At 41.2% G+C, this 12590-nt stretch overlaps 1 protein-coding gene across 1 annotated transcript in view; it reads right to left on the bottom strand.

Moving 5' to 3' along the window:
• The window catches only part of cux1b (cut-like homeobox 1b), a 232815-nt gene that overhangs the window by 141315 nt on the left and 78910 nt on the right, over positions 1–12590 (bottom strand). The gene's annotated exons all lie outside the window — the stretch shown is intronic.

Here is a 12590-nt window from a genome sequence, read left to right as displayed (position 1 = left end):
ATTTCTTTGTGTATGTCTGTTATGGCTTTTCAGGTCATTTCTAATTAAAACGGTGGATATTTCTGTTAAAGGGTTTTTTGTAGGAAATCTGAAAAGGAGGCCTGAACTGTCCTTTTCAATCATATAAGCACACGCGGCATGACTTGTGCATGAATCAGTTGTTTCCTCTGAAGTTACCGCTCACGTAAGAGGACATCAAAGCTGACCATACAAATATGTACCCTGTCCATTAACCCGCTGCCCCGCAGGCACATACGCACACGTAAGTGTATCTCAGAACGGCGCAAACCTTCAAACCACGCTCGGCAAACGCATTTATTGTGTTGATTGCGATATGGTGGCCAAGATAAGCAAGGACGGCGAAGACGGTTGAATCTACAGCAGCAGGAGAGTGAGAGATAACTTCCTGAGACAAGCAGCTACTGTTTTCTCAGAAAAAATTAAAACATGAGAAAGCACTTTCTGCTCACAGATTCCTGGAAACAGTTCAAGAGCCGTAGCAGACGTGTTACTCGGTGAGGACGAATAAAGATATAATGAGACAGACCACAGCGGCGATCAGAAAAAAAACATGGAACGAAAACAAAACGGCGGATGTATGATTACTCGTGCAGGAATGTACTCAAAAAGACTCAAAACCAATTTCTCCCATAATTGCTGACCAGGGTTATGAAGTGAATGAGAGGAAATTATTATTTTTCATAAAGCCAAGAATCAAACAATTACAGAAAAGGTTATAAATCAAAGCATGAAGTAGAATCTGAAAGTTTACAGTGTGTTTTAACCTCTTCCAACTCCTTGAGACCACCGGCGGTTCCAAAATGCACTTCGTCATATTCTTCATAACTTTCATATTTCATAAGCTACATTCAAAAGGTGGGGGTCATATGAGAGCTGTAACTGTCTTCTTTCCAGTCAAATAGATGGGTGATGTAATTTCAAACCCTTATAATAAAAGAAGCTGAACTCTCAATTTTTTTGTCTACTGAAAGTCGACCCATTTTTCCACAAATCTGGGCTGTAAACTATAAGCAGATGGCGTCTCTTCAGTGATCTGCTCTGTAAAAATTATTTTTATTAAATAATACAAAGAGCGTCTAAGATTTTTGGCTTTCAGCAGTAAATTGTAAGCATATAGCAATATGTGTAGATCATAAAACACATGTTCTGTTAATTTGAGGGGAGCTTTTAAAAAATAATAATAAATAAAATAAAAATTAATATTTATTTCATGCAGTTACTGAATAATTTGCCTTACGATTTGGTCATGTAAATTCAGATGGACAAACCAAAATATACCCTGGTCAGCAGGCCTAATGAAAACGATTGCTAAATACAATAATTGACTAAAACGCGATTGATTGCTGGGTTACGTCATTGATCTCCACAGAACATTATTATCAGAATAAACCTTATAAATGGGATCAAATCTTCTAGAAGATTCAAGCTTATATACATACAAAATTAAATTCTGACAGCAGAATTAATTCACTGTTCCAGACAGTCAGGAAGCCCAAAGCTAAATTTTGACCAAACTGAGAAGTTAAAATGCTCTTTGCAGGTTCTACAAAGATAAAACACTTCAAAACCATCAATTAATCAATCAGATATAACCAAACTGCAATCAAATACATGTAATACCCAGATATCATTAAGTTAACATTAAATTGGAAGGGATTGTAAGTGACACATAACACATTAATAACACATATACCACGCTCAAATAATCATTTTCAATTAACTATTATAGAATAATTAATATGATTCCATAACAGTAAACAAACTGTGTCTGAATAATATTGGAATCACATCCCTGGAATCATTACTTTATTTCATTACTCTTCATCATTAGAAATGATTAAACTTATTACAGAATCAATCACCATAATTAGGTTATTACATTATGAAATTACTAATTTGTAAACTATAGCTGTCCAAACAGGGTCTATGTCCAACACTGAGACAGCTGCACTATATGTCCAAAGGTATCTAGACTTTAAGGCCCGGCCAGCATGAACAGTGTGGTTGATATAGATTTCAGGGGGCTTAAAATCTGATAATATCAGCCACTATAACTTTATTCATATTTTATATAACTTTATTTTTATTAATATAAGTGTATTAGCATGTCAGATTTTAACGTTACACTCCACTCCAATAGTTCTAGTTAAATGGTGTTTTACTGACTGATATGACTCTCTGTTTTCAGTTATCACACTTTTCAAACAACAGAAAATATTCATTACAAATAATATATTATTGCCCTGGGGGCGGAGTTACCCAGAATGCTTTGTGCTTTTGATTTCGGTATGATTTTTTTGCGTTATAAATGTTCTTCATAAATGTTCTCAAAGGTTACGTTTTGATGCATTTTATATTTTTTAAGTACTTTTTCTATTCAGATCCACCAACTCATTATATATGGCCATGATATAGTTAAACAGAGGGTAGTTCATATTAAGCTACCCAATGGCAAAGCTGTCTAAGGCAGGGCAGCTCAAAGTCTGGGACAACCATTTTGGGGTGCCAATGTTTGCAGCAGGCCGAGAGCCAAAAAGACAAAATAATATACAAAAAAAGGAGGCAGGCAGACCTCTAGAGTTTTAAGAAATGTATTTTAAAAAAATAATGATATATTTTGTTGCTAAAATACTCCAAAAGCACATTTTTAAAAGGTAAACTGGGTGAGAGGTGAGGTGTTAGGGAATGTTCTGATAGGCCAACTTTGGGCAGCCCTGGTCTAATGGTTCGGACACAGATGATGGTACAACCAAGAAAAGGGCTAATTATCAGCAATATTACCATCCAAAACCAATAATACCATGGGTCTCATATCACTGGCCAGCCAATATATCAGTCAGGCCACAGACATCCCTTCTAATGAGTGAATTCAACTAATTTAAGGTGCACATACTGCTGACGCAGGGGTTCAGCAGCGCCCACACAGCTTTAATCTGCAAAGAAAAGCAGAGCCAGTAAAATGGGACGCTCTGGAAAAGCCACACATGAGCCTTAGGTCACCATGCCCAATGCCAAGCATGGGCTAGAGGGGTATAAAGCACCCAGCACTGGGCTGTGCAGCAGTGGAACTGTGTTCTCTGGAGTGATGGAGCTCCATCCAATTCCTTTGGGATGATTTATGATCCAGAACTGACCATCCAACATCCTCAATAATGTTCACAGCAAATGTTCCAACATCTAGTGTAAAGCCTTCCCAGCAGAGCAGAGGCTGTTACTGCAGCAGTGGAGGACAAACTCACTATTAACACCATTGATTTATATAGTGTTTATGGCAATATACATACACAATAGCATGGTACACGACTGGATTCATACAATGAAGATCTGTCTGGGCATTTGCGTCGCCACCATATGCGTCAGTCTTCGATAGGTCAGACTGGGGTCAGACAAGGTCGCCAAGGTCAGAGTGAGAAGGTCAAAGGTCAGCAGGCTCAAGGCCTAGCAGCTGGTCAGAGCCGTGTTGTCACATGAGCGATCAGAGTGGCTTAATAAGTAGCCGTGGACTTTTTACCCAGCCTCCCCCGAGACCGTCTGAGCTCCGCATGTGTATGTGTGCTGGCTCCTATCCGGATAGCGTTTATGTAAGCGCTGCTCAGAGGTCCTGGTGACCCACAGGAAACCTCTGTCAGCAGCTGGTTTACATATAACACCCCGATCCCTGCCAACACACACACACTCCTCCTGCGCCGGGAAAGCCTCTGCAGTTACGGCTGCACAAAGCGCACATGAAAGCCAGCGGCTGCTGTTTCGCTGTTATTCCAGATCGGCTGCGCGATCGCAGGGGGTGGCAAAGCCGCAGAAAAGAAAGAGGGAGAAGGACTGAAGTGTGTTAGAAGAGGTTACAGACTGAAATAGACACTTCACACACGAGGAATAACAACAGAAAAAAGCTCTTCGACTGTCAAAGCTGAACAAAGCGAGGCAGATATGGATAGCAGGGAGCGTGTATGATTGACTTCTTGTGATTCAGAAACAGAAGGTAGAGCTGAGAAGAGAGAGGATGTTGGGGAATGAGAGACTCTGGAACACAGCCAGTGCAGTGAAAGTGTGTAAAGCCCCCCCATTACCTGAGGTCTCGTACAGAGAAGTATGTTTTAGGTTTGTGTCATTCAGCATGGTATCAAATTAAAGGGGAATTCCACCAGAATTTCAGCATAATTCAGTGGTTAAGATGTGAACAAAGTCTTTTTAGAGTGAAGACAGTGGTGACGATAGGAACCAGACATGCTTCTAGACCAGAGGTGTCAAACTCAACCGCTAAAGAGGCCAAATAAGATATATGATAAAATATAACAAGACCTTTCTTCCTGTGTGCTGAGTGTTACTTATTTGATTTTTAAACAGCTGCTTCAAAACAGAAGCAGCCAGTAAATGTCATCACACATTACATCCTGGATACCATGAGTAAAGAGCACAAAACAGCATTAAAAAGCCAAAAATAAACCGCCTGGCAATAGAGACACATTTTATGTGCATTACATCATGAATATAAATGTTCATTATCAATCAAATATGTTGCAAAATAACTGACAGCACACCAGCATGGACAAGATAATCAGTGAGATCTGTACAGAACATAATACACACAGATCAGGCATAACATCATGACCACCTCCTTGTTTCTACGCTCATTGTCCATTTTATCAGCTCCACTTACTATATAGGTGCACTTTGTAGTTCTACAGTTACAGACTGTGGTCCATCTGTTTCTCTGCATACTTTGTTAGCCCCCTTTTACCCTGTTCTTCAGTGGTCAGGACCCCCATGGACCCTCACAGAGCAGGGACTATTTGGGTTTGTGGATCACTCTCAGTACTGCAGTACTGCAGTGGTGTGTTAGTTTGTGTTGCGCTGGTACGAGTGGATCAGACACAGCAGTGCTGCTGGAGTTTTTAAACACTGTGTCCACCCACTGTCCACTCTATTAGATACATCTGCGTTGTTGGTCCACCCTGTAGATGTAAAGCCAGAGACGATAGCTCATCTCTTGCTCTATAGTATGAGCTAATTATCCTCTAGTTCTTCATCAGTGGTCACAGGACGCTGTTGGCTGGATATTTTTGGTTGGTGGACTATTCTCAGTCCAGCAGTGCCACTGAGGTGTTTAAAAACTCCAGCAGCACTGCTGTGTCTGATGCACTCGTACCAGCACAACACACACTAACACACCACCACCACGTCAGTGTTACTGCAGTGCTGAGAATGATCCACCACCCAAATAATACCTGCTCTGTGAGGGTCCAGAATGTTCTGCTGTGAATGAGCCCAGATGAACCTTCATCTTCTGCTTGACTGGAAATCAAAGTTTGGTGTGAAATATTTCAGGTTTGTTGATTCCCCTGCGGTTCAGAATGATCTGATATTATTAGCTTTAAAATCTGACAGTGGAGAACTGAAGGGCCGGCGTCGAGCACAGTTTGTGATCTTTAGTTACATATTTATATAGGAACTGGGGTCGACATGGACATCTAATATATTCATTAACATACCTGCAGATGTTGATAAACAAAAATGTATAAAATGTTGAAACTGAGATTAAATTTCCTTTAATTTACATTACAGAGAAATTTAGCCAAATACTTCAAAATGAATTAAAAGAGGGAAAGAGAGACAGACAGAGAGAGAGAGAGAGAGAGAATCAGAGAAATAAAGAGTCAGAGAGAGAGAAAGAAGAGACGGAGAGACAGAGAGAGAGAGTAAGCAAGAATAAAAGAGAAGTGAGAGAGGGAGAGAGAGAGAATCAGAGAAATAAAGAGTCAGAGAGAGAGAAAGAAGAGACGGAGAGACAGAGAGAGAGAGTAAGCAAGAATAAAAGAGAAGTGAGAGAGGGAGAGAGAGAGAAAGAAAGAAAGAAAGAAAGAGAGAGAAAGAGAAAGAGAGAGAGACAGAGAGAGAAAGAGAGCGCTCAGCTGTAATTAGGCCTGACGAGCAGGTCTGCCTGGCAGCCCACGACTCACCACCTATTTATAGACAGACAGACACACACACACACACACACCACACACACCACACACACACACACGCGTGGGGGGGGGGTTGTCGGAGGGGGACAAAAACACAAAAAAAGCTCAGAAAACTGCTGCCAGTGCAAACTGGACACACACACACTCACACACACTCACACACACACTCTCACATAAACACACTCACGGCTGGACCGTCTCCAACTGAACTGAACTGAGGACCCAAAGCAACTTAAGTGCCTTCAGTCTCCTAAACTCATTTAATCATGCAGGAACACTGCGTCTCTGATCACACACTCAGAGCCAAAACAGTCATTACACCTGCAGAGCGTCTGACACACGGCAGCCTTCAAGAGTAACTACATCCTAAAGCTGGACTTGATCACTGAAATCTGAAATTCACTGCTCTGTAATAATAAATCAGACGAAATCTGAACTCTTTTCAAACCGTCTAACATCATTAGTTCGACTCTATAGGTGCTCATGACTCAGATCAGCACTGTAATAGGAGGCAAATCAGCCGCCCAGTGTGGTCACTGTCCCATCTGAGGTCAGAAAGAGATAACTGTGTAACAAACTGCAGCAGCAAATCACCAATCTGGAGATTACGAGACAGTTTGGTTTGCCTTTTTCCACCTGTTTATACCAGAAATGATCGCAGCTGAAAGTGTGTATATGGGGTTTTGTTGTATGTATTCTTTAATACTGTGACTTTAAACGTGAAACAGACATGCCAACAGCTTTCTCCCCAGAGCTGTAGCGCTCATTAACCACACTGGACACCTCGCGCTACAGACTGGGTCCATGTATCTTCTGGTCATTCGATTTTCATTTCGAAAACAACACTGAAAAACAGGAACATGCGTCGATTCTCGTTTTTGGTTCAGTGGAAAAATCAAGAAATAGCTTCGTTTTCATAGTTTCACAAACTGTTCATAAAATCAAATAGCAAAATAACAACAATGGAATAAAGGGGTGGTGTTTTATTTTATAATATATATTATATGTGTGGTATATTATGTTATACTACAACTGGAGTATAACTGCAGAGCGCATGTATACGGTTGTACAAGCTCAGAAATCTGGCCTGGTGTTCTGGTGTATTGGTAGGCTTTATGCTGTATTAGCTTTATTATAGCTGTTTGTATAGTTGAAGTGCACAGCTTTGCTCTGTCTGCAAAGCAAGGAAACGACAGGGGTCAGAGACTGGACTCCCACCATTTAAAGGGGGGTTTCGGCCAGACCAGCCGCTGATGCGCTCAAGTTCAGAAGTTAAGAAGTTTTCTGTCAGTGTTGTGCTGAGTTACGGTTGTTTCTGTGCGCGAGTAACGGTTAATGTTTACTTTGCCTTCATAACAAACAGCGTCTTGGTGAAAAAGGAGACACAGGAGAGGCCACGATTTTGTTGGGACGAGCTCTATATTTACACCAAAGGCACATACAGACAGGGCCACCGGAACCTCTACTCAAAGTCCCCCCACCGCTTTTTGAGTTCAGGATGCACATAAAAACCTCCGCTTTCCCTGAACTGAAAAGCGCTGACAGACAGAGTAAAACTCAGAGCCAATCAGAATCTCCATTTCAGTTGTGAGGCGCGTTTTTGGTTGGTGCGGACTTGCCCAACTTTTTCTTTATTGCTCGATTTCTGAGCTTCTGCGACCATATAAGGTGCACTCTGCATGTTTATTTCTGGTAAAAGTGATACGACCCCATTGTTGTTATTTTGTTATTTGATTTTATGATTAGTTTGTGAAACTATGAAACGAAGCTATTTCTTGATATTTTTACTGACAGTAACAGAACCAAAAACGAGAATCGACGCATTTTCCTGTTTTTCAATATTGTTTTTGAAATGAAATTCGAATGACCAGAAGATACACAGACCAAACTGAACCTAGCAGATCTCCTTTAATGTGGCTGAAACTCTTCTGTAACACAAATGTTCATATCGTCCTGTAATGAACTGTAAATGTGTTTGCTCCTTTGTTTTCTTTCGTTCTCTTGAAATAAATTAAATAAATTAATTAATTTCTGTGAATTTTAAACAGCTGCTTTAAAACAATCTGAAGCAGCCAGTAAACGTCACCTTACATTACATCCTGGATACCACGAGTAAAGAGCACAAAACAGAATTAAAAAGTTGAAAATAAACTGTTAAATAAGTGAAGCTCATAAAATGGACAATGAGCGTAGAAACAAGGTCATAATGTTGTGCCTGATCGGTGTATAAAGACCAACGATAAAACTCAGAGTCTTTAAAGAAGAGAATTTTAATGCTAAGAATGCGATTGGGATGATTATCCCAAGTCTAGTCTGTGCCGACTCGTTTAGTACGGTCTCCTCCCACCTTGTATTAGACTGACTTCTCACACACCCTAAAGAACAGTTTGTTCTAGTACCAGAATGTTCTGCTGTGAATGAGCCCACATGAACCTTCATCTTCTGCTTTACTGGAAATCAAAGTTTGGTATGAAATACTTGGGTTTGTTTCTTCTCTTTTACTTTGGCTCGAACTGTTCTCAACACAAATGTTCATATCATCCTGTAATAAACTGGAAATAAAGGCCTATTTTTTTGTTTCCACAAACCATAAACATATGCACATATTCACACACACACACACACACACACACACACACACACACCTCATTCAGATCCTTTCACACTTTCAATATCTACTTTTAGATCTGCTCTCTTATTCTTTATTTCGTCTTCTATTTCTATTTTCGAATACTTATTTATAGCATGAAGCTGTATAAAATAGTGTTAAGTATTACAAATGAGCATTTGCAGTTGCGTATTACATGTCAAACAGTGTTTACACTGTTAGAAATAAAGGTTCTCTGCAGGTACATTTTTCATTCATCGAGGTACAAACAATGTAAATGTTCCCTCAAAGGCACAACAGTGGTTTTAAGGTCTGATTGTGAACCTTAAATACGTTTTTCCAGGTGAAAAGTTTGTATTTGTACCTTTTAATAATCTAATGTTTTAAAACAGAACAATAAAATAAAAAGACTGGAGACGAGACGGGGTATGTGGAGTCAGTACAACTTAGAAAATATCATTTCAGTGGATTATGGTACAGTTATGTTCCCTGACTAAAGGTACTGAGATGTACCCTTGAGGGTCCCAGCCCAGTGACAGTTTAGCACCTTTATTTCTAAGAGTGTAGACACACAAAGACCAATTCCTCATCTGTGTATATTTGACGAAACAAAGTGTCTTTTCAGGGAGTTTCAAGACAAATCATTCCTCTCTAGTGATCCCAAAATCATCCATTTCAGCCATCAGCTCATAACCAGTGGCTACATGTGTTGGTACATCTGCGCTGCAGTTTTTGTGTGTTCATTTTTTCATTTTACAAATGTTAAATATGCTTTGTTAAGAAAAGTATCCCAACAATTGAAATAAGACGTTCCACAGAAGCGGTCTCTCGTTGGGTGAGGGGGCGGAACTTTCTGGTGGGTCAAAAGAAACATCTTTGTGGGCCAACTTCAGCCCGTGGGTCTCACTTTAGGTAGCACTGCTTTAATGGCGACGTGTTTTTAAGTACAGAGTGCTGCCTCGTGTTAACTCTCATTAAAATCGCACAAGAGAAACCATCACACACACACACACACACACACACAGCCACTCTGACGAGCTTTTAGTTTAAGACTAAATTAAAGCCTATGACCATATTACAGCTCCTGCCCTGACGAAAGGGATAATGAAGCAGAAAGACAAGACAAAGAATAAAAACAAAAACACACACATGCACGCCTGTTTCTAGACACGCAGGAGTGCACAGACATGGGTGTACACACTTGTGTGCGTGCCCAGCCCTGGAGGATGGGAAAAGCCATTTCCTGAGAAGGTGGCAGAGAGCAGCTTTGATGAGGCATCGGGGCGAGAGACATTTACACAGAGGAAGAAGAAAAGAGAGAGAGAGAGAGAGAGGCTGATGAAAAACAGCAGTAGCAGCAGGGGGCACAGTTACAGTAAGCCAAGACAAAGAAGACACAGTTGTTGTCCCCAGGCGGCCGGCACAAAGTACAGGAAGAGACTTAAGAGCCTTCTCTTTGTTCTATACCTCTGTAGAGCTTGAAATGTTCGATTTTCAAGACATAGAAATTTAAGACTTTTATGGTAGCCACTGAATTACTTCGACACTATCAAGCAACCATCAAAGTATCAATTATAAAACAGAAACTTGCAGATCCAACAGCTGAGCTGAGGACGAAGCTGTTGTAAAATACTTGATACAAGCGCACGTCAACTGATTCCTGCATTAATACACTGAGATACTCAAAACTGTTCCTTATACGAACTGTAGAATGTAGTGCTGATAAGTGATGGACAACAGAGGATGTGAAGAAATGCACAGAGTTCTAGAAAGAAGTTCTCACTTGCCATCACATTAACTCTTACGTTACCGCCACGATGCTTAACGTCAAATGTCGAATATTGAGAAAATTTGATTTGATACAGTTAGCTCTGTACTGAATCGCACATTTAACTGGTTTCTTAGAAGCAATTGGAGAGGTGAGTGAGGCAAGAACCAGAAGGTTGTGGGGTCAAATCCCAGGACTGACTATACCTTTGTTGAACACTTGGGCAAGGCACTCAATTCCCCACTGACACAGGTGGCGCTGCTCTAATGCCAATGTTGTGCTGCTCCTAGACTAAAACCCGAGGCAGGTGGGCACTCGGGCCACAGGCTCCACTGGTTTAGTGGCCAGTGTCGAGCCCTGTGTATCAGTATCAGTTTCAAAACTTCTCACTCAGCGTTGGCCCGATTATCAGGAGATCACGAGTTCGATCCCTGGTGACGCTACAGCCAATCGTGGGCTGGAGTACAAGAGATGGCCCCCCGTCTACCCCCATCACTCAACGCAATGCTAGTCAGCGCAGGGGTCTGTTGGCTGACGTAACAGAACTGGCGGTTGGCACTTTCCTCTGAGTGCGTTCAGCTGTCCAGTGATGTTGGGTGAGCGGCAGTTCAAAAAGATGCGGTGGCGCTGCACAGGTCTCGGAGGAAGCCTGCACTAGCTTTCACCTTCCTAACGCTGGTGGTATCAGGATTGGGGAAGTCTTAACTAGTGTGTGGAATTGGATACGACTAAATTGGGGAGAAAATTGGGGGGAAAAAAACAAAAACAACAATAAAACTTCTCAATCATATCCAGCCCTAAACATAGTGCAGACACAGATCAAGAGAAAATGGATTATTATCTGTCTTTGGCAAAACTAACTTTCATTACAAAATTAACATCAACGCTTTTTAATGTTGGTCATTAATTGGTGAGAGAACAGCAATTTATTACCCACACGTCTTGCTAAGCAAACCAGAGTCAACAACTTCATATACGATCACAGAAGCAATATTCATAATTCTAATATTTATATTCTGTTCCACAAAGCCAGCAGAAACCTTCATTACTCCTTTCTCCTCAGACGTGTCTATAACCTTTTAACCTAAACGCTTCACGAATACATCAGCAAACTGTGTTCTGAAGGAAATGAAAAGGTAAAAAATTCTTTCGACGTCTGCGTGCGAAGTGAACAGGTCTGGAGGAATTAAAGAAGACTCAGAAAAGGTCACACACGCTCCAAAAACCTGACACGCAGGTTCAGCAGCAACCTGAGAGCCTTTGGTCACACACATTCCACCAAAAGTATTCAGACAGCCCTTTTAATTAGTGAATGAAGCCGCTCTAAGGTGCTGACACGGCTTGTATAATCACCATAGAAAAGCCAATAGAATGGGACGCGCTAGTAGCTGCACATGAGCCTGAGGTCACCATGTCCAATGCCAAGCGTGGGCTAGAGGTATAAAGCCCCCCCAGCACTGGGCTGTGGAGCAGTGGAACTCTGTTCTCTGGAGTGATGGAGCTCCTTCCAGTACCTTTAGAATGAGCTGGGATCCAGAACTGACCATCCAACATCAGTACCTGACCTCACTAATGCTCAATCAAACCCTCACAGCAATGTTCCAACATCTAGTGTAAAGCCTCCCAGAAGAGTAGAGGCTGTTACTGCAGCAAAGAGGGACAAACTCCCTTTTAATACCCTTCATTTCAGTAAAAAAGCTGGACAAAGTTTTGGACATTGATTGATATTGTGGTCTGGACTCTGTGGTGGTCAGTCCATAGTTCAGCTTCTTTGTTTGGTGTGTCCGTCTCCTTTTCTCAGTGAGGTTCTTCTTGACAGCTACACATCCTTTCAGACCCACAGCGCTGAGTCGTCTTCTCACAGTGGAAGGAAGGACAGAAACACCTGTGGATGTTTTCAGATCTAAAGCAGCTTGATTTTTTCCTCTCTCTCAAAGATGAAAGCTTTAAGTGCTGTTTGTCTGGTGGGGGCAGGTTTGGTGGCCTTCCAGGTCACTTGTTAGGAGTCCCATTATCTTTTAATCATTCGAAAACTAGTTCTGGAAACTCCTTTGACTTTCCTTTCCTTATGTAAGTGTGTTATCTTTTATCTTATTTATCTCCTCAGAAGAATGAATACATTTTATTTAATGGCTGTTTAAACTGGAAATAAAACACTGGCCAGTCTCTGACTTGGACACCACTGTGCAGTGGACGTGTTCTTCAGCAATTGTGTGATAATAGGGCCCTA

The sequence above is a fragment of the Colossoma macropomum genome, unplaced genomic scaffold, assembly GCF_904425465.1.
Source record: "Colossoma macropomum unplaced genomic scaffold, Colossoma_macropomum, whole genome shotgun sequence".
NCBI lineage: Eukaryota > Metazoa > Chordata > Actinopteri > Characiformes > Serrasalmidae > Colossoma > Colossoma macropomum.
Note: the sequence above shows the minus strand (reverse complement) of the source record. Positions and strands in the feature narration are given on the sequence as shown.